At 35.7% G+C, this 18,569-nt stretch overlaps 1 protein-coding gene across 2 annotated transcripts in view; it reads left to right on the top strand.

Moving 5' to 3' along the window:
• The first annotated feature begins 14,545 nt into the window (after positions 1-14,545).
• The window catches only part of LOC127064129 (1-phosphatidylinositol 4,5-bisphosphate phosphodiesterase epsilon-1-like), a 77,750-nt gene continuing 73,726 nt past the window's right edge, over positions 14,546-18,569 (top strand). Inside the window, exon 1 of one of the 2 annotated variants that reach the window (XM_050994732.1) lies at positions 14,546-15,018. The gene's annotated coding sequence lies outside the window, so the exon portion shown is untranslated. The remainder of the gene's footprint in view (positions 15,019-18,569) is intronic. The other variant, XM_050994730.1, reaches the window with a different exon arrangement.

Raw genomic sequence — 18,569 nt, 5'->3', positions numbered from 1 at the left:
CTTTATCATTAAAGAAAAAGAAAAGAAAAAGAAAGAAAAAAAAAAGAAAAGAGGAAACAAAGAATATTAGAGTTGATGTTCTGAAATATTCTAGGAATAAAATTTAACTAATAAAAAATAAATGAAACATTTAATACGAATGCACGTTGCTAACGTTGGAAAATAAGAATTAGGTTGAAATCCAATACATGCACTCTTGGTACTTACATGTCAGACAATGTCGTTTCTGTTATCCGATTATGTCCAAGTAGGATTTATCACAGAATACTATTGCTAACGTGACATGTATATTTTAAACTAACGTGACACGTTAATTCGTAAAGATAATTTGACGAAGAAATCAACATTACGTAGGTGTTAAAATCTAGCATTAGCTCGACGATTAAAGAAAACATAGATCCGTGTGAAATACTTTAGTAGAGAAGAGACCATTGGAAAGGTATAGGGAAGCCCTTTGTAGGGTCATTTCACGACGATTACACATCGTTAGACTTTGTGGATCAATCTGCACGGATGATTGAGCCTCTAACTGTGCACGTTAAACGTCCCATGTAATCTCCTTCTTTTTCTTTTTCTTCTTCCTCTTTTTCTTTTTCTTTTCTTTTTAACGTGTCTTTATATTCTTTTATTTTTTCTTTCCACTTTACACGTCGGCACTTACCAAGTAAGCCGTATTTAAATAGGTATATAGAATTTCTTCATTCGAACGATAAGACGTAACGTAACTAGGATCGTCTAATACACTTTTTTAAAACAAACGAAACTAATGTTAAACTAACTATTTTATTCGGTCCTTTTTAATAGCTACGCATATGTATGTGTACATACGTATTTATATATATGTATATATTATGAGAAATGATTTAAGAAAAAAGAAAGGAAAAGAAAAATACTTCCATCACTTTCAGAAATCATAACTATTCCATAATCCAGTTTTACACGCAGTATGCGATAAGTAAATAGCAATGTTTTTCTCTTATTACCGCACTTATCGTATTACGCAGCGTGAATCAATGAATTCCACTTTGGTATACGAAGGGAGGAGCAATTAAGGTACATACCGTTCGAGAGGAAATCCTCGTAGAGAATCGAGAGTCTTGATCTCGTCTAGATTAATGAGAATTAAATTCATCGTCGATATTTTATTCGTGAAATTTGCTATTAATTTTCGAATTAACGAATACCTACATATATATATATAAATATTATTATAATTATTATATAATTAAATATACATATATATATAAATACATATATAATTAATATATAAAGAAAAAAGAAAAAAAAATGTATTCAATAATAAAAAGATACATACGTAAATATCTTGTATACTCGTGTGCGTGTCTATTTGTTTACATACACAGATCGTACATACGTATATAAATACGAAGAATCGTTGTTATTAACTGTTCATACAAAAAAGAAATACGAAATAAACCGAAGGTTACTTCGTGTATTTAAGTAATTGTTGTTTAATGTTGTTTAAACCTACGTTTAGAGTACGCAATAAGAATACGTAGAAAGATGAAAACGTTCAGTCGTATTTGATCTTCGGTGTGTAGTGGATCGATCTAGTGTCTTCGTATAGAAATATCTAAGCAAAGGATATACAAAGTTAACATAGAGAAATAGACAAAGAGAGACAGACAGATAGAAAGACAGACAGACAGAGAGAGACAGAGAGAGACACTAGTTCGGGATATGTGTCAGGAATCAGGATGCGTATCCAGAGCACGCGCAGAACATAGGAAGAACACGCCCAGCATCTATACTTACTCTCGTTGTTCGGTCAGTGTTAGATACAAACGTTTCGATGTAAGAGAATAATTCCAGACGAACGAAAGGAATGAAGGAACGAAGAAACGACGGATCGAACGAAGGTATGAAGAAACGAATGAACGAAGGAACGAACGACGGACGATAGGGGAAAAAAAAAAGAAAATTTCTATTTTGACGCTTTTACTTTTCCTTTTCCCGAGAAACGGTAATTTAATTTTCGACGTTGCGCCGTACTTAATTACCCCCGAAGGATTTCGAGTAATCGAATATGGGGAGGTCTTTCTATGTGAAATCAATAGGGCAATTGGGTCAAAGCGAAGGATTTCATCGACCCTGACATACTTTTCAAAAACGTATCGAAGTAAAAAAGAAAAAAAAAAATAATAAAGAGGAAGGAAAAATATTATTCCTCATAATATATAGATATCTCGGATAAAAGTATCATTTCGTTGACCGCCATCTTTTATTCCGTAACTTTTTATCAAACGTTCGAACTGTTTTATATATATATATTATATATAAATATATATATATATATATATATAAATCTATATTATAAAAATGCGAGTAAAAATATTCGAAAATATTTTGTAGAGTAACCAAGAGGAATATATATTATATTATATACGTCAACGTTCTAATCCTCGGTGTTTTCACTTGCGTCTTCTTAATTGCCGAAGAAATAATTGGATGTGTTATAGGACGAACACGTGAGAATTCTGTTATTAATTCATTCTGCCAAGTATGTGGGTTAAGTGGGCACTCGCGTGGTAGAGATGAATGCATGTACCATCCTCGTTAATACAGAGAGAGAGAGAGAGGGAGAGAGTGAGAGAATGTGTGTGTATGAGAGAAAGAGAGAGAAAGACAGAGACAGAAAGACAGAGAGAGAGAGAGAGAGAGAGAGAGAGAGAGAGAGAGAGAGAGAGAGAGAGAGACACAGTTAGAGCATTTTGACCGATTAATTATAAGCCTCGTATTACTATGTTCTCGAACCAGATTGTACTCGAAAATTTTAACTCGTCCAAAGAGTCCAAAAAGGTTTAAAGGTCAACGTTAAATAAATGAGCACGTATTTAAATGTCCTTTGCCGAGCAATATATTGCTTATTATACTTATTTTACGTACTCACGTATCAAAACACTCGATCGTAATGTAATAATTTTCTTAAGTATTAAATTATGTTTGTTTACGGTATAATACGCATTAGGAGAGAGATTCACGTGTAAGAAAACGTACGTACGCTCGAGGTTATCACTTTATCAATGTATTTATCTCGAGCAAGAACGTTTCTAAAGCAGAAAGCGTTTTGCTTTGAACACGATTCACAATTAGCAAGCAGATATACATTTCGAAAAAGGGAAAGAGAGAGAGAAACAGAGAAAGGGATATATCTAATAATCGTAAGAGATTTATAAATAAAAAGAATAATAATTAAGATTTAAATATTTCGTTATCTTCCAAAAGTTCGAGATCGTTATTAAAAAGTAATACGCAGTAGATACGTTTTCATCATTTCCCTTCTTTATTTATTTATTTTCTTTCCGCAACTCAAGGTGAGCCTATTCCAATATGTTTATTTACGTTTTAATCATTCACGTAAGAAGAGGAAGAAGAAGAAGAAGAAGCAGCAGCAGCAGCAGCAATATATCCCATATAAATCTGTCTAGGTTCGATAAAATATTAAAAATAAAAAAATAAAAAAATAAAAAATAATAATTTCATCGATGTAAACAAAACGTGTTATTTCCAGTTTCGAAAGGGAGTCTCTCTCTCTCTCGCTCGAACTAAGCTTGTATCTATATGTATAAAAGGGAAAAGGTTAAAATAAAATAGGTAGCTCACACACACGCGCGCGCACACACGCGTACGCACATATACGTACACACACACACACAGAGACACATATATCTAAAGTGATGTTCAAAGAAGATTATGAAGGCTCGAACGAAAATTTATGCGCCACTTGCCGTGAAGAGAGTTCTCTCGGGGATATTATCAGTTTTAATTATTTCTAGCGGAATGAGTAAGGATGTTTTCTATTTTTTTCTTTTTTGCAACAAACCGTTGCGTCGCACGCGCATAAAGTTTTGTAGTTACGTGTTTAGCAAGCTAAAAGAGTAACTTAACTGCAAGGAACACGATAGGGCACAGCAATTGCCTTCGTTCGGCTTTGCTTGTTTGTCTACCAGCAACCAACCTACCTGCCTACCTACCTACCTACTTACCTATCCATCTACCTGCTTGACTACCTACCTACCTACCTATCTACCTACCTAACTATACCATCCTGTTACCTGTTATTACCCGTTATTTTTCTATAATGTCGCTTGCCTGTTGCCAGTCTCTGTGTTATGGTCCTCCTTGTTTTTTTTCTTGTTTTTCTTTTTTTCTTCTTTTTTCGTTGCCAACCTATGTAGCTTCGTCCTCTATTCTTGTCGCGGGGAGACCGTTTGTTAATTCATGCGAAACTCATCGCGACTCTCATTCGCTTCGCTCACTAAATTACTAAGCGAATTATTAACGCTTATGATAAAAGAGACTCGCGAGCTTGTTCGATTAGTGCTTAGTCGACCTTATCTAAGTTTTCTCTCTCTCTCTCTCTCTCTCTCTCTCTCTCTCTCTGTCTCTTTCTCTCTTTCTCTCTTTTCCTCAACCCCCCTCTACCCAACCCTCTCCACGCTTGGTAATCATCGGTCTCGCGGTTGAAGTGTCTAAGCTTTACACCCTATTTCTCGATCCTTTTCTCCCTCCTTCTCTCTGTCTATCTATCTCTCTATCTATCTTTATCTCTGTCTCTGTCTCTATCTCTGTCTCTTTTTCCGCTCTCTCTCTTTCTCTCTTTCTCTCTGTACATAGAACACAAGCAGAGAGATGCTATTTTCTCCTTTTCGCGATTCCTTAGAGTTAACGAGATTTTACATAGGTATAAGCCCGACGCCTTTGAGCCTTTTATGTTTTTAACGCGATACAAAAAGAGCTTTCCCATGGAAATGTTGTAAAATTGACGTGGCTTAACACTAACAGCATCGTATCGTTGGTATCGTTCGACATAGGCGATATTTTCTCATAGGCAAAGAATTTTTCGATTCGGAGCCTCTTTCCTTTTTTTTCTTTTTTTTTTTTACTTTTTTTCTCTCTTGTTTATATATATATGTATATATATATATACTCGAAGGTTTTTGAAAGGAGATAGAGATGGTGAGAGAAACGGAGAGAGATCGCAACGAAGCTTTTGAGAAACGAAAGATATATATCATTGAATTTGGATTCGTCGCGATCGAATTACTTATTAATTATTACGAACGAGCATGGCATGCTTGCGGAGGAAGGAAGGGGAAGTGAAGGAAGAAAAAAAAGTATAAAAAAAATAATAGCACGAGCGAACGTAGACATTGTGAACGCGTGCGAGTAAGTTGGCTCCTATTAATTTCAAAGTTTTCTTTCGATGGTCGTCGTCGTAATTAGCACACGTTGAACGTAACTTGCACGTAGCGTAATTTAATAGATCCTACGAAGCTTTTCATAAAATGTATATATTATATTATATATGTATATATGTATGCATGCATGCATGCATGCATGCATGCATGCATACATGCATATATGTATGTATGTATGGATGTATGTCGAAGTCTCGCGAAAGCTTCTATACAGTATTTCATCACACGAACTTCGGCCTTTTTGCTCAAATAGAAACTTCAGTTATGGGGGAACACAATATATGTATGTAGGTATATATCTACATGCATTATGTATTTTATAAGGGAAAATATGAAAATTCATTCGAAGGGGAAAGGATTATTCTTTCGATTTATCAATAATCGAGAAGCAAATTTAACTACCGATTATTTTATCTATTAAGCTTTCTCTCTCTCTTTTTTTTTTTCGATACAATTATCTTTATTTCTTTTTGTTTTTGTTTTTCTTTACTACGAAATTAAAGTTTCACGTAGGACAGACAAATATCCAGAAGAATTTAATTGGTTAATAATATTCGATAGATAGATAGATAGATAGATAGATAGATAGATAGATAGATAGATAAAACGTTCGACGTTTAATTATCGACAATAAAACAGAAAAAAAGAAAAGAAAAAGCGAAAGAAAAGAAAGAAAAGTAGTTGGACTCATTGATATTCAATAATGAATGTAACAATAGTATAATTGTAATAAGCTTCTGGAAGAAAATTTTCGAATTTTAAAGAGCTAAAACTTATCGTTCGGTCAATCGAATCTTCTGAATTTCTTTGTAACTCACGTAATATTCTAATTTACGTAAATTCCATTGTATTCCGACTCGAGTCGGTCCTTTTAAATTCCATCATTCAATCCTTCTTAACCTTTTAGTTCAACGTCGTTCTTATTGGTAGTGCGAATAGATTGAAAAAAAGAAACCAAACGAAGCAAAAAATGAAAATAAAAAAAGAGTAAAGATGATTCCACTTAGAGAAAGAATTCTTAAGGATCGTCTACGTTCGCAATATCTCAGAATGAAATAACTTCGAATACAAAAAGAAAAAGAGAGAGAGAGAGAGAGAGAGAGAGAGAGAGAGAGAGAGAGAGAGAAATATAGTTCTCTCGTAACTGAGCCCTCTCTTTTGAATGGGTATCTTTGTTTAATCGAACCCTAGTAGGAATAAATTTTTTTTCGTTTTACGATCGATCGATCGATCGATCGGATCGATCGAATATTTGAGAGAGAAGAAGAAAAGGAAGAAAGAAGAAAGAAGAAAGAAAGCGACGAGTACTATCGATAAAGAAGGATAGAGAAGAAAAAGGCGAAGGAGATTCTAGTGCTTCGTACTACTACTATTATACGACTTTGGAATCTAGTCTGACACTAACATACAGCTATACTACTTATCTTAACACATTGAAAACCTATTGCAAAGGAAAAGCGACTCCGAGCGTAAATTTTTTCGTGCTTGTTTCTTTTTCTCTTTCTTGCATTCTCTCCCTCTCTCTGGCTCTTTTTTTTTCTTTTTCTTTCAAAGCTTAGGTAGACATATAGACAGACAAATATCGTTAGTACAGAGTAGATTTTTGTCTTTGTAAATTGACGCGATACCACTTTGATGATCTCGTCGTAAACTTTTAGAGGTGATCAAAATCGACGAAAGACGGGCTAGTGGTATGCTTTTGTTCAGGGAAGGGGTGAGTGACCCAAGTACGAGTTTCGCCTGAAACTTGGAAAGGGATGGGAGAGATGAGGACAGCGAGAGAGAGAGAGAGAGAGAGATGAGAACGAGAGAAAGTGAGTGAGAAGTAGAAAAAAGAAAAAGATGAATGCGAAAAGAGAAGAGAAAGTTGGAGGAGTGGAAACTTGAAGACATAGGTGAGAAAGAGAGAGAGAGAAAGAGGGAGAGAGAAAGAGAGAAAAAGAGAAAGACTAAGAGTGGTGGTAAAGCGGTGGTTGTGGAGGGGCTAGGAGTAGAGAAGCAAGGCACAAGGGTGTTAACTGTCCTTTGAGTCTCGTCGACGGAACACTTCATCCGTGCGATGTCTCACTCGGTTCATGGGCTCTACTCGTCTATGGTCCAACTACTGTGGCGCTTCGTGCGCTTCGATGCTTTGTAAAAAGCCATTTTCACACCTCTCCTGTCACCCAAAATGGCGGACGCGCATCGGACTTCTAAAGACCGTGTAAGCATCGTGTAACGATATACCTGATTACCCATAGTGATCATTGAACCGAGTTTGTCCCGGTGCATGCTTCGATAAATTGTTAAGAACGCATATCGCTCGACCAATCGCCGGTATCCGTACATACACATATGTATATATATATATATATATATATATATATATATATATATATATACACACTTATACACAGAAAGACACATATATACACGTATAAAGATGACGATCTTGTCCACTCTTCCGTGCTCCGGAAAATCGCCGTGTATTATTAGCCTCTCGGATATGTGTTGCCTCATCGGAATTCTCTCTTTTTATTGATAACGCTATACGCGCTTGACCCCTTATTACCCGTTTTCCAAGTCCCTGGTCGTTCACACGCGATGCAAACCTAGCGTAACGATATCGATTACACCGATAAAGCGCAATTTAACCCTCGGATAATTCGTAGACAATAATGGCCAATGGAAACGCAAAGTAGGTGACCTTATACGTATAGTACGTGGCTTATCCTTATTTTCCGTATCTCCACCATCGTCTCTTTTTCTCTTCTTCTTTCTCTTTTTATTTTTCTTTTTTTTTGTTTCCTTTTTTTTTTTTACTTTTTACCTGACCGACTTTATAACTGCTTTATTTATACGCGTTAACGTCTTCATCGTTATCCAATCTAATTGTATCGATTGCATATCATGTATTATGCAAATGATATCTATCTTCGAATTTATATATGTATATATATATATATGTGTATAGTATGTTAGTATATGCATAGACATATCATGTTATGAAATTTCTATCCAATGCTTATTCTCGTAGCTACCTGTTGCATAGCCAATAGATTGATATTATCCCACAAAGTTTGTTCCTTCAAGATAATAGATATGTTTATCAATGCGAGTAATAAATTAGTTATTCCCCATTGTCCCGAACGTTTGGCCGCTTCAAAGACGACGTGATCAAAAGTCTCTATGTAGTCTCGTCTAAGATGATATATATGTGTGTATGTATGTGTGTATGTACGTATAGGTCAAAGTTGAAAAGTAATAAAATAGTAGTTAGTTTATATATATTATAACGCGTTTCCATCCATCTCCGAAATCTCAACATCGATGTCAACTCGTATAACCATTATTCTCGTTATCTTCGTTTTATATTTTTGATATTGCCGAGATGAAAGATATACAATACAAATAACACATAGATAAAAAGGTTCGTGATACTAAGCTGGAAGGTATTGTCGCTTTTGTTGGAAGATTTATGAATATATCTCTGTGTTGGTATCACAGAGACAACGATAATATAAGGAACGAGTTGTAAGTATCTAAGAACTACGTCTCCTTTTCAGAATTTTTCGAAGAAAATTACGGACGATATTAAAATCGTCAGTGATTCTTCCTTACTTGAGAGGAAAAACCTACTTTCAACGAATTTAATATTCTCGATTATCTACCTATATATTCATGTTCTTAGGTAAGTATATGAAACATCAACGGAAAATTACATTTTCATTTCCATGGGACGTCGTGAATATATGAAGGAATTATCGACGGTGTAATAATTGGGAAACTGTAATGAGAGATTAAGCCACGGCACCATCGTAATGATGATGCTAATAGAATGTTATTAATGTAACGAACGGACCGATCGATTTCTCGAATGTGAATATATTAGAAAATAATAATATCGTGACGTTTGACCTCAGGTGTTTTATGATTAACTCTTAATTCAAGGATTAACAAGAATAATTTTTATTATTTGCGATATGAAACTTTGTAGAATGATCAATTTCTTTGAATAAAAACAAATACTTTTTCTTTCTCTTTCTCTTTCTCTTTCTCTTTCTCTCTTTATATTTTTCTTCGGTGAACTACCAATTCAAGAAACTTTTCTGAATCTCGTTTAGTTTACACATTTACCTCCTGTGCACCGCAATGTTACCACCAGAATGTTAGGACAATGGTGGAAAGGGAAAGATCGTACATGTGACGTCCGAAAATGTGATGAGACTTTCAAAATGCTTTTACCTTCTCTCGGATATATCTTGGAGCGAGAGAGACGGAAAGAGAGAGAGAGAGAGAGAGAGAGAGAGAGAGAGAGAGAGAGAGAGAGAGAGAGAGAGAGAGAGAGAGAGTAAGATTCCTGGATGCATAACATAAACGTCCAACGATATCACGTGCACGTGCATAAAATGCGATACGCCATCTCGATTTGATGACTAAAGCAAAGAGAATCTCGTATGTGTTCTGCCTTACTTTCCCACTTTTTTTTTCTAATAAAACCCGAGAAGAAGTATAATTTCGTCGATAAACGTAAGTAACTCGTTTATTCGATTCGATTCTAAATTTCTATTCTATAATTTAATTAGAAATTAGGTTAAATTAGGAATTATTTGTAGAATGATTTAAAAAAAAATTAAAAAGAAAATATATATATATATATATATAAATAGAGAAAGAGAGAGAGAGAGAGAGAGAGAGGTATAATACGTATTACAGTAAGTAATATTATAATACTAATATGTATTATAGTATAGCACAGTAGTAATATTTCGAAATTATTAAACTTGTCTGTCCACAGATAATATATCAAAGGGACTTTTTCTTTTTTTTCTGGATTTTGTCTCTTCTTTTTTTTTTTGGTGTTTTCTTCATTCAAAGACAACTTTCCTAGTCTTCGACAATATTCGAGATGCATGGATAGATCGCGTAATAACCGGAGGAGGAAGCAAAGCTTCTGCATTATTTATCATCGCCTTGGTAGCGTCGAGGTCTCTTTGGGGAGTTGCTTCTTCCATAGGTCGCGTTTTCATCCTTCCTTTTGTCTGGTCGGTAAAATTTCAAGACATATCCTTTCATAGGATTCCAGAGCAACGAATTGGCCTATGAAAAAACAAAACAAAACAAAAAAAAAAAAAGAAGAAAAAGGAAGAAACCAAAGAAAGAAAAAACAGAAAGAAAACGAAAATTCTAATCAGTCATCTTTCTTGTTTCTGAGAAAAGCTTATTTCTTTTCTTTTTATTTTATTGTTTATCCTTCTTCTTAAGGAAGATACGTACACACTGATACACACACGTAGTAGATACGAAAAGGGAGGGGAAAGGAGAAGAAAGAAAAATTTCACTAACTCTCTACGCTAACTTTGAATTCAATCGAAACGAGCGAGTTCGGTTCGTTCGTTTCTGGTGACAGAACAGAACGACAGAGAAAGGAAAGACGATAGTTGGCAAATAGTAACGCAGGGCAAAAGTTTCTTTCGATAGGCTTATATACGGAATAGAACGAACGAGACAAGAGTGCCTCTGTCGATGGGACAAATGGAAAGGAAAAGGTAGTCCTTCTCTCGTTAGATCGATCGAACAGAAAAGCGATACATACATACATACATACATAGAGAAGGAGAGAGAGAGAGAGAAAGAGAGAGAGAGAGAGAGAGAGAGAGAGAGAGAGAGAGAGAAGCATACACATGTACAACTTATAACTTACGCACGCATGCACGCACACATATACATACATAATATACATGTCGATTTTCGTTTCTGTCAAGTTGCTAAATCGAAGTAGGAATTTCTAGAGACAATCAAAAAAATGTGATTTCCTTAAAAATAATTCTTTTTTCAATAACAGTTATCGTCGTTTACAGTCACAATTATCACATAACTTGGTTGACATTTCTTTTTTTTCTTTCTTTCTTTCTTTTTTTTTTTTTTTTTATACATGGAACTTGTATCCGATTATTTATTATATATTATTACGAATACGATTAGAAAAAATCGGTTTTATTTTTTGTTTGGTCCCTCGTCGTCGAATAAATTGAAGAATTAAAGAAGGAGAGAGACAAAGGAAAGATGATGTTCTTTGATCGATTCACTGAATCATCATAAACGGAGGAGAACGATAATCGAAGTAAGAAATAAGGGTGCGGATTTGTTGGTGAATCGAAGGAAAAGAGGAAAATTAGTTTACGACGATTCGGCTTAGGATTATTCGAGAGCGATGCCGGATAGCGAAACCACTTTGTGACCCAGTTTATCGCGTGCTTCAGGTAGGTATTTCGTAGAGGGTCCGAAAAGCAACTTTCTCTTGGTGAAGGATTTGGCCGTTTTGTGGTGTATGTATGTATCATCCCTTTACCGGAAATCGTCATTCGTTGGAATATGTTCGATAATCCGATAGTCCTATTCCGCATTTAGACATACGACGTAACGGCAAAACTCAGAACGAACGAATGAATCAACGAACATAGCTCATCAAAGAGATAGGCATCCTTAGATTCATTTGAAATTCGAAGTATTATGTTTCAACGAGGTCGACTTAAATCGAACTTGCAATTCGTACGGTTGTATTTTTTTTCCCTGAATTCTTTCTTTCCTTCTTTCTTTTTTTTTTATTAATTTTTATTAACGAATAATTTGTGTTCATTTATAATTAAAAGAAAAAAAAAGTTCAGAGAGAGAGAGAGAGAGAGAGAGAGAGAGAGAGAGAGAGAGAGAGAGAAATCGGCCGAGAGAACAAAGCGCATATTTGATAATATTTTACCTGTGAAAAATTTGAACAAAAAATATAGGAGAATAAATTTGAATCGTAAAGTTAACGCGCATGACCTCATTCGTTTTGATAGAAAAATCGATTAGAGCCATTGATATTGCGATATAATCTTGTCGGTAAAATTGTACGATTCTTGTGAGAACGTAATAGGTATCTCGCGAAGGAAAGTATAAATCCCAAATTACGATTAATAATTCCTACGAACTAGTATTTCGTCGCTTCCTTTCGATGCTCGAATATTTTGTAAAATATCGTATTTCTAAATTGAATTAATTTAGTTACTTCATATCGGAATTTCTTCGAACGAGATTGTTCTTTTCTTTTCTATTTTTTTTTCTTTCTTCTTTCTTTTTTGAATTTTTATCCATACAGCGATAATCAGGTTCCTCGTTATACGTAAAATAAAATTTACTACTACCATTTGAAAGCTCCTAATGAAACACGCGTAATTTTGATATTTTTAACTGTCGAAGATTTTCTTACTTCTTTTTTTTTTCGTTTCTTTTCCCTTCTTTTTTTATTCTTCTTCTTTTTTCCTTTTTTTTTTTAAATTTGAACGTGGACGTAAATAAAAAAAATATATATATATATTTATTTTTGCACGTATGTATAACCGGAAAAAGAAAATAGATATAATAATTTTTCGTTCGGAGAGGAAGCGTTTAGAAGAGTCCGTGCGTCTTATAAGCGGAATGAAAATTGACTGGACTCGAGATCGCGTCTCTGTAATAGCTAAAATTGAATTCAATCTAAAATTAACGAAACGTATCACGATCGATCGGGTAGTGAGTCAGTCGTGTGGAACGACCGAATGAAATATTAGAGAATATGCATCGGAGTTTAAAAGCTCGAAGTTTCTTCATTGAAATTTCGATCGTTTGGAAGAAGTTCGTAAAAAAAAAATGAATAAATAAATAAATAAATAAATAAAAATAAAAAAGAAAAAAGAAAAAAAGAAAAAGAAAGCAAGAAAAAAGAAGAAAAAGAAAAAGGAAAAAAAAAGAGAAAAAAACGAAGAAAAAAAAAGAAAAAAAGAAAAGAGGAAGAAGAAGAAGAAGAAAAAGAAGAAGATACGAGACGACATTTCGAAACGTATTTATATAGAGTACACGAAGGAAACTTGTCACGAAGAGAAAAGAACTTTGTTCGATCGAAATAATATTTCGTATTGGATGGACAGACAAATGGAAGTAGCAGCAAGTCCTTTGTTATAACTGGTTTGATATTCTTGACTCGTAAAACGATTGGGAATAGAGTACGGAAGTACGCGGTCACTTGGTAACGTTAGGATCACTATATGTGTTGTGTATAGACGAGTCAGTTGGTAAGTTGCTCGAACAACTTGTTGAGTTTGAGCTTTAAGGATCCTTATATCGTACGTAGGTACTTACGTAGCTGCGTAAGTCCGAGAGAAATTGAAAAATCATAACGCGATTAGACTTACAAATTAATCAATTATTTTTCTAGACGATAAAAGAGTGAAAGAGAGCGAACGAGAACGAGAACGAGAACGTTTATAATTTTCATTTTTCCCCTTCATTTTTCTTCCTTTCTCTTTTTTCTTTTTTTTTCTTCTTCTTCATCGAGCTCTCATCAAAGAAAATACGACGCAAAGAATGCTTACCGATCTTGGAATGACAAGATCCTTTATCGTGCGATCTTCTTAAAACAAAAACAGGCTTGTAAAGAAGCTGTGTTGGTAAAATTAAAAAAGGCTCTATGTTTGTGTAAGTGTGTGTATGTGTGTGTGTCGGTTAAAAGGATACGTTGAAAGCTTCATTGAGCGCCATCGTCCGTACGATTACCCTGCCCGACGCATAACCAATGACTCTCTCTCTTTCTATCTTTCTCCCTTTCTCTCTGCCCTCTCTCTCTCTCTCTTTACTTGTCTTGGATAGCCGAAGCGTGAACGGAAGTAGCCATCGAGGTGCACCGGAAGCTCACCGGCGAAAGCTCCTGCTTCTGGATTAAAAAAGGAAGGTCTTTTCTTCTCCTCCTCTTCCTCCTCCTCATCCTTCTCCTTCTCCTCAACCTCTATCTAGTCCTCTACCTTCTTCAGCCTAGATCGGCCGTGAGCAAAGCGTACGAGGGTCGGCAATGCCGCGGAAAGAAAAAAATGCTGCTTGCCTGGAAAAGCGCGCGCGAGCGTATGAGCGAGAGTGAGAGAGTGAGAAAGAGAGAAAGAGAAAAAGAGAGAGAGAGAAAGAGAGAGAGAGAGAGAGAGAGAGAAGAGGAGAAAGGGTGCCGTGTGTGAGTATATCGGAAGAAGAGAGCCGATGATAAAGGGATAGTCAAAGGAGGAACCGAGCGAGAGAATCGAAAGAGGGATGCACGATCGGTGGTGGCGGCAGGGGCAGCGACGGTGATGATGGTAGTGGTAGTGGTAGTGGTAGTAGTAGTGGTGGTGGTGGTGGTGGTGGTGGTGGTGGTGGTGGTGGTGGTGGTGGCGGTGGTGGTGGTGGTGGTGGTAGTGGTGGTGTGGCGGCGGCGGTGGTGGTGGTGGTGGTCAGGTTAGGCTGGACGAGTCGTTGGAGAGGGGCGCCATTATATTTGCGCAGGGTCGTCCAATAGGGCGCAGTATCGTCGCGACCCCCGTCGCGTGAATGTTCGCTGCGTTCGTCGAGAAGTCATACCAAGTGATACGTCTCGTACTATCTCTCTCTCTCTCTCTCTCTCTCTCTCTTTCTTTCTTTCTCTCTCTCTCTTTCTCTCTTTCTTTATTTTTTCCTTCCCTCATTTTCCTACATACCGATATCCAATTCTTTTCCTTTTTTAATTCATCAAACAACTAATCTCCGATCGTTTTATCCTTTCTATATTTTGCTTTCCATTTCCTCTTTCCTTCCTCTTCTATTTCTATTTCTTCTTCTTCTTCTATTCTTCTTCTTCTATTCTTCTTCTTCTCTTCTTCTTCTTCTTCTTCTTCTCATTCTTTTCCTTCTTTCGAATAATCCCGTTCGTTCGCGTCTTGTTTTTCCTTTAATAATAAACGCTACGAGACCGCAGAAGAGTGGCAAAAGGAATCGAGCATAAGTGTGCTGCGTTCGAAAAGTGAGTAGAAATTAAAAAAAAACACAAAAATTAGAGAAAGACGACAAGTGTGTTCTTGGTGTTATATTGAAAGGGATCTTTATGTTATATTCTTTCTGTCTCTTGTTATCATTATTATCATCATCATCATCATCATCATCATCTTTCTCTTTTTTCTCTTCTTATTCTTCTACTTTTTCTCTTTTTTCTTCTTCGATGTGTACACCGCCACCACCATTACCACCACTCACCTTTCTTTAAATGCTCGTGCTCTTTATCTCGATCTCGTTCAACTTCGGCACGAAGAGCGCGCGATTTTTTGCGCGATTTTCGCAAAACCGAAACCCCAAGAAACAAACTAACTCCCTCGGCGTTTCTATCGACGATCGAAAATGGAGTTCTTGAGCAGAACTTGGAGAGAGAAATGCGGAACGATCGATTTAGATGGGAAATGCAAATTGTTTTCTGTTTTCTTTATTATTTCTTTCCTTTTAACCCCTTTCGTCTATTGATCGTCGATAAACGTAAGAATTTCGATTATCAAAATTGGATTCCGCGTTTGGAATAGATTCGCGAAGCTTTTTTCTTTTTTTTTCTGATAAATTCTACCACGCTTCCTTTCCCATATTTTCTACTTTTAACTTTGTAACCGGAGACTTAAGAGCTATCAATTTTTTTCCCTTACTCGAGTTCAAAATCGTATTATCGAATCTGCCCTTTCTGGTTTTAAAGTTTTTCGAAGTTCTTGAAAGATCGGAAAGTTGCGTTTTGTCGAGTTTCTGACTGACAAAAAGGAAAAAGAAAAGAGAATGGAGAGAAAAGAAAGGAAAGGAAAGGAAAGGAAAGGAAAGGAAAGAAAAGAAAAGAAAAGAAAAGGAAAGGAAACTGATGGTACGATCTGCGAGGTAAACGACGTAAGCTGCATAAGCAGTTAGGGGTTCGGCCGTAAATGCGAGCGAGCTCGAGTGCCGGATGGTTTTGAAAACCGTGAAGCTTTCGAGTTTCCTCGAGTGCACTTTATCACGATTTAACTCGAACCTGAAGGGAGAGGAGGTTTATCCTCTACGCGAGCACAAGATAGGGAACGAGCGAATAATATTGCTTCTCGTGTGGCATCAAGCCTCCTGTTGGATTAAGGAGAAAGATATGCCAAAGGAAATTTTTTTTCCGAAGCAGGTGCGTATCGACCATAAATCTTTTTCTCGGCCCGGGGACTAGCTTTCATTTTATTTTCTTTCCTCTTTTTTTTTTTCATTTTTCTATTTCCTCTTTTGTCTTTCTCCTTCGCCCTCGTAATTCGATCAACAATATCTATTATCACTTCATCGTTTAGTAGTAATCGCGTCGATCGCATCGATCGATCGATCAAATAAATAATGAATCATTGTAAACGTCTTTCATATTTCACGAGCATTACCTTGAAAGGTTAATTTGTCTTCTTCGTTTTTCTGTCCCTTCGATAGATTTCTTTGTCTATTCTTACGTAATGCAACATCAAGAGCAAATATTTCTTTTTTCTTTTTTCTTTTTCTTTTTCTTTTCTTTTCTTTTCTTTTCTTTCTTTCTTTCTTTCTTTCTTTTTTTTTTTTTTTTAATAACAAACGTAAAATTTTACGTACGACGTATGAAAGTGAGTAAGCAAGTAAGGCAACACAAGTCTATGTATTTTCATTTGGCAAAAAGGTTTGCCTAAGCGAGCGAGCGCTTGTGTTTACCAACAAAAAGTCTCCCTAACCCCGCGTCCGTTGTGTTCTCTTTCGGCTTTCGATCATTCGTTCATTACGTCTCGGAGTTAGGAGAGGTTCCTCGCATTTTGAAGTACTTGTGAATATATTCCAGGCGTGAAATCGATCAACCGATCGAAAGTATTATTCGACAGAATTTCCTTCAATTTTTTTATTAAAGGATTTTAACGTTTGCGTTTTACCTTCTAGTCCTTTTATCGTATAAAAGGATTTTATTATCAAACGGTTTAAGAACGTAATTCATTTATACAGAGATATTTTAAAGGATTTCGTAGGATTTTCGACATTTTCGACGCAAATAAATTCGTCGGCCATCAGAAAGAGAGAGAGAGAGAGAGAGAGAGAGAGAGAGAGAGAGAGAGAGAGAGAGAGAGAGAGAGAGAGAGAGAGAGAGAGAAAGAGAGAATGAAAGAGAACGAGAGAGCGAGAATTTTTTAGGACAAAGGTGATATGCAAAGACGCTTAGCGACGAGATTAACGAAACGCCGACAAGAGCAGTTCGATTTTTAAATTAGTTTGCGAAAAACGTGCGCATTACTTTAGATTGTAGAAGGTTACGATTTGAATTTCTCTCCGTTGTTCTTAGAATTTTCTTCTCAGGATAATAGCCTATAATAAGCGTATAAAATAATTTTCAAGGAATAACAACGATAGAGAAGAGATATTTCGTGAATATTCGAAAATATTTTCCTCTTTTGCAATTTTTTGTTTTATTCGTCATATTTCTTTCGAAATCGTCGATTGACGCAGAGAGAGATAGATAGATAGAAAAAAAACAGAGAGAAAGAGGGAGAGAGAGGAGAAAAAATGTAAGAGGAGAAAAATAGCGTACACACGAACGAAAACGAAATTCGTTTTCTTCCATTCGATTACCTTTCCGCCAACTTAAATCTAGTATAAAATCTTTTCGAATTCTTTTAGAGAGAGAGAGAGAGAGAGAGAGAGAGAGAGAGAAAATTCACAAATGAATTTATAATACACATATGACTACTCTTCGATAATTTATTTTTCTTTTCTTTTATTTTTGTTTTTATTAAAACTGATTCTCTCTCTCTCCTATTACTTCTCTCTCTTTCTCTTTGTGTATCTCTATCTGTCTATCTCTATCTATCTATCTATCTATCTATCTATCTATCTATCTCTTATCGTTTCAATAAATTTAAACGATACTGTCTCTAATCTATTCGCGATCGATAATACCGCAGTCAACGTTATTTCGCGAAGCTAGTAGTCAAATTTACATGGATTTGTGGTTGTGACGATAAGAAATAGGAAGTGAGAGAGAGAGATAGAGAAATAGACAGAGAGAGAAAGAGAGAGAGAGGGAAAAACGTAGAAATAAATATCTATTGTTTGTTCAGTGACTTCGATCGAAGAGACATCGAAGAGTTTATTTGTAATGAAACAAGAAAAATAAAGAGAGAGAGAGAGAGAGAGAGAGAGAGAGAGAGAGAGAGAGAGAGAGAGAGAGAGAGAGACTAGTTAAATTTTTTAAAGCGTTTTACGGACGTTGACAAAGGATGCGTTTACTTGAAAGTAGAGTGAAACTTTTCAATTAGAGTGGATCTCTTTCTCTCTCTTTATTTATTTTTTTTTATTTTCTTTACTTCTCTTTGATGCTTCTCGTATCCCTGTCGTTGCAAAGCAATTCGAAAATATTTTTGGGATTCATGCAGGAGACACGAGATAAAATACAAAAGATTCTCTACGAATGCGACCAGTTTTCCTTTCAGTTCTTGTCACATTATTTTTCAGATATTACATTCCTACGATTTTTTTTCTATTTTCTTTTTTTTTTTCGTTCCTCCTCTATTTCGTGCAATTATA

The sequence above is a fragment of the Vespula vulgaris genome, chromosome 5 (assembly GCF_905475345.1).
Source record: "Vespula vulgaris chromosome 5, iyVesVulg1.1, whole genome shotgun sequence".
Taxonomy (NCBI): Eukaryota; Metazoa; Arthropoda; class Insecta; order Hymenoptera; family Vespidae; genus Vespula; species Vespula vulgaris.
This window is presented reverse-complemented; position numbering and strand designations above follow the sequence as displayed.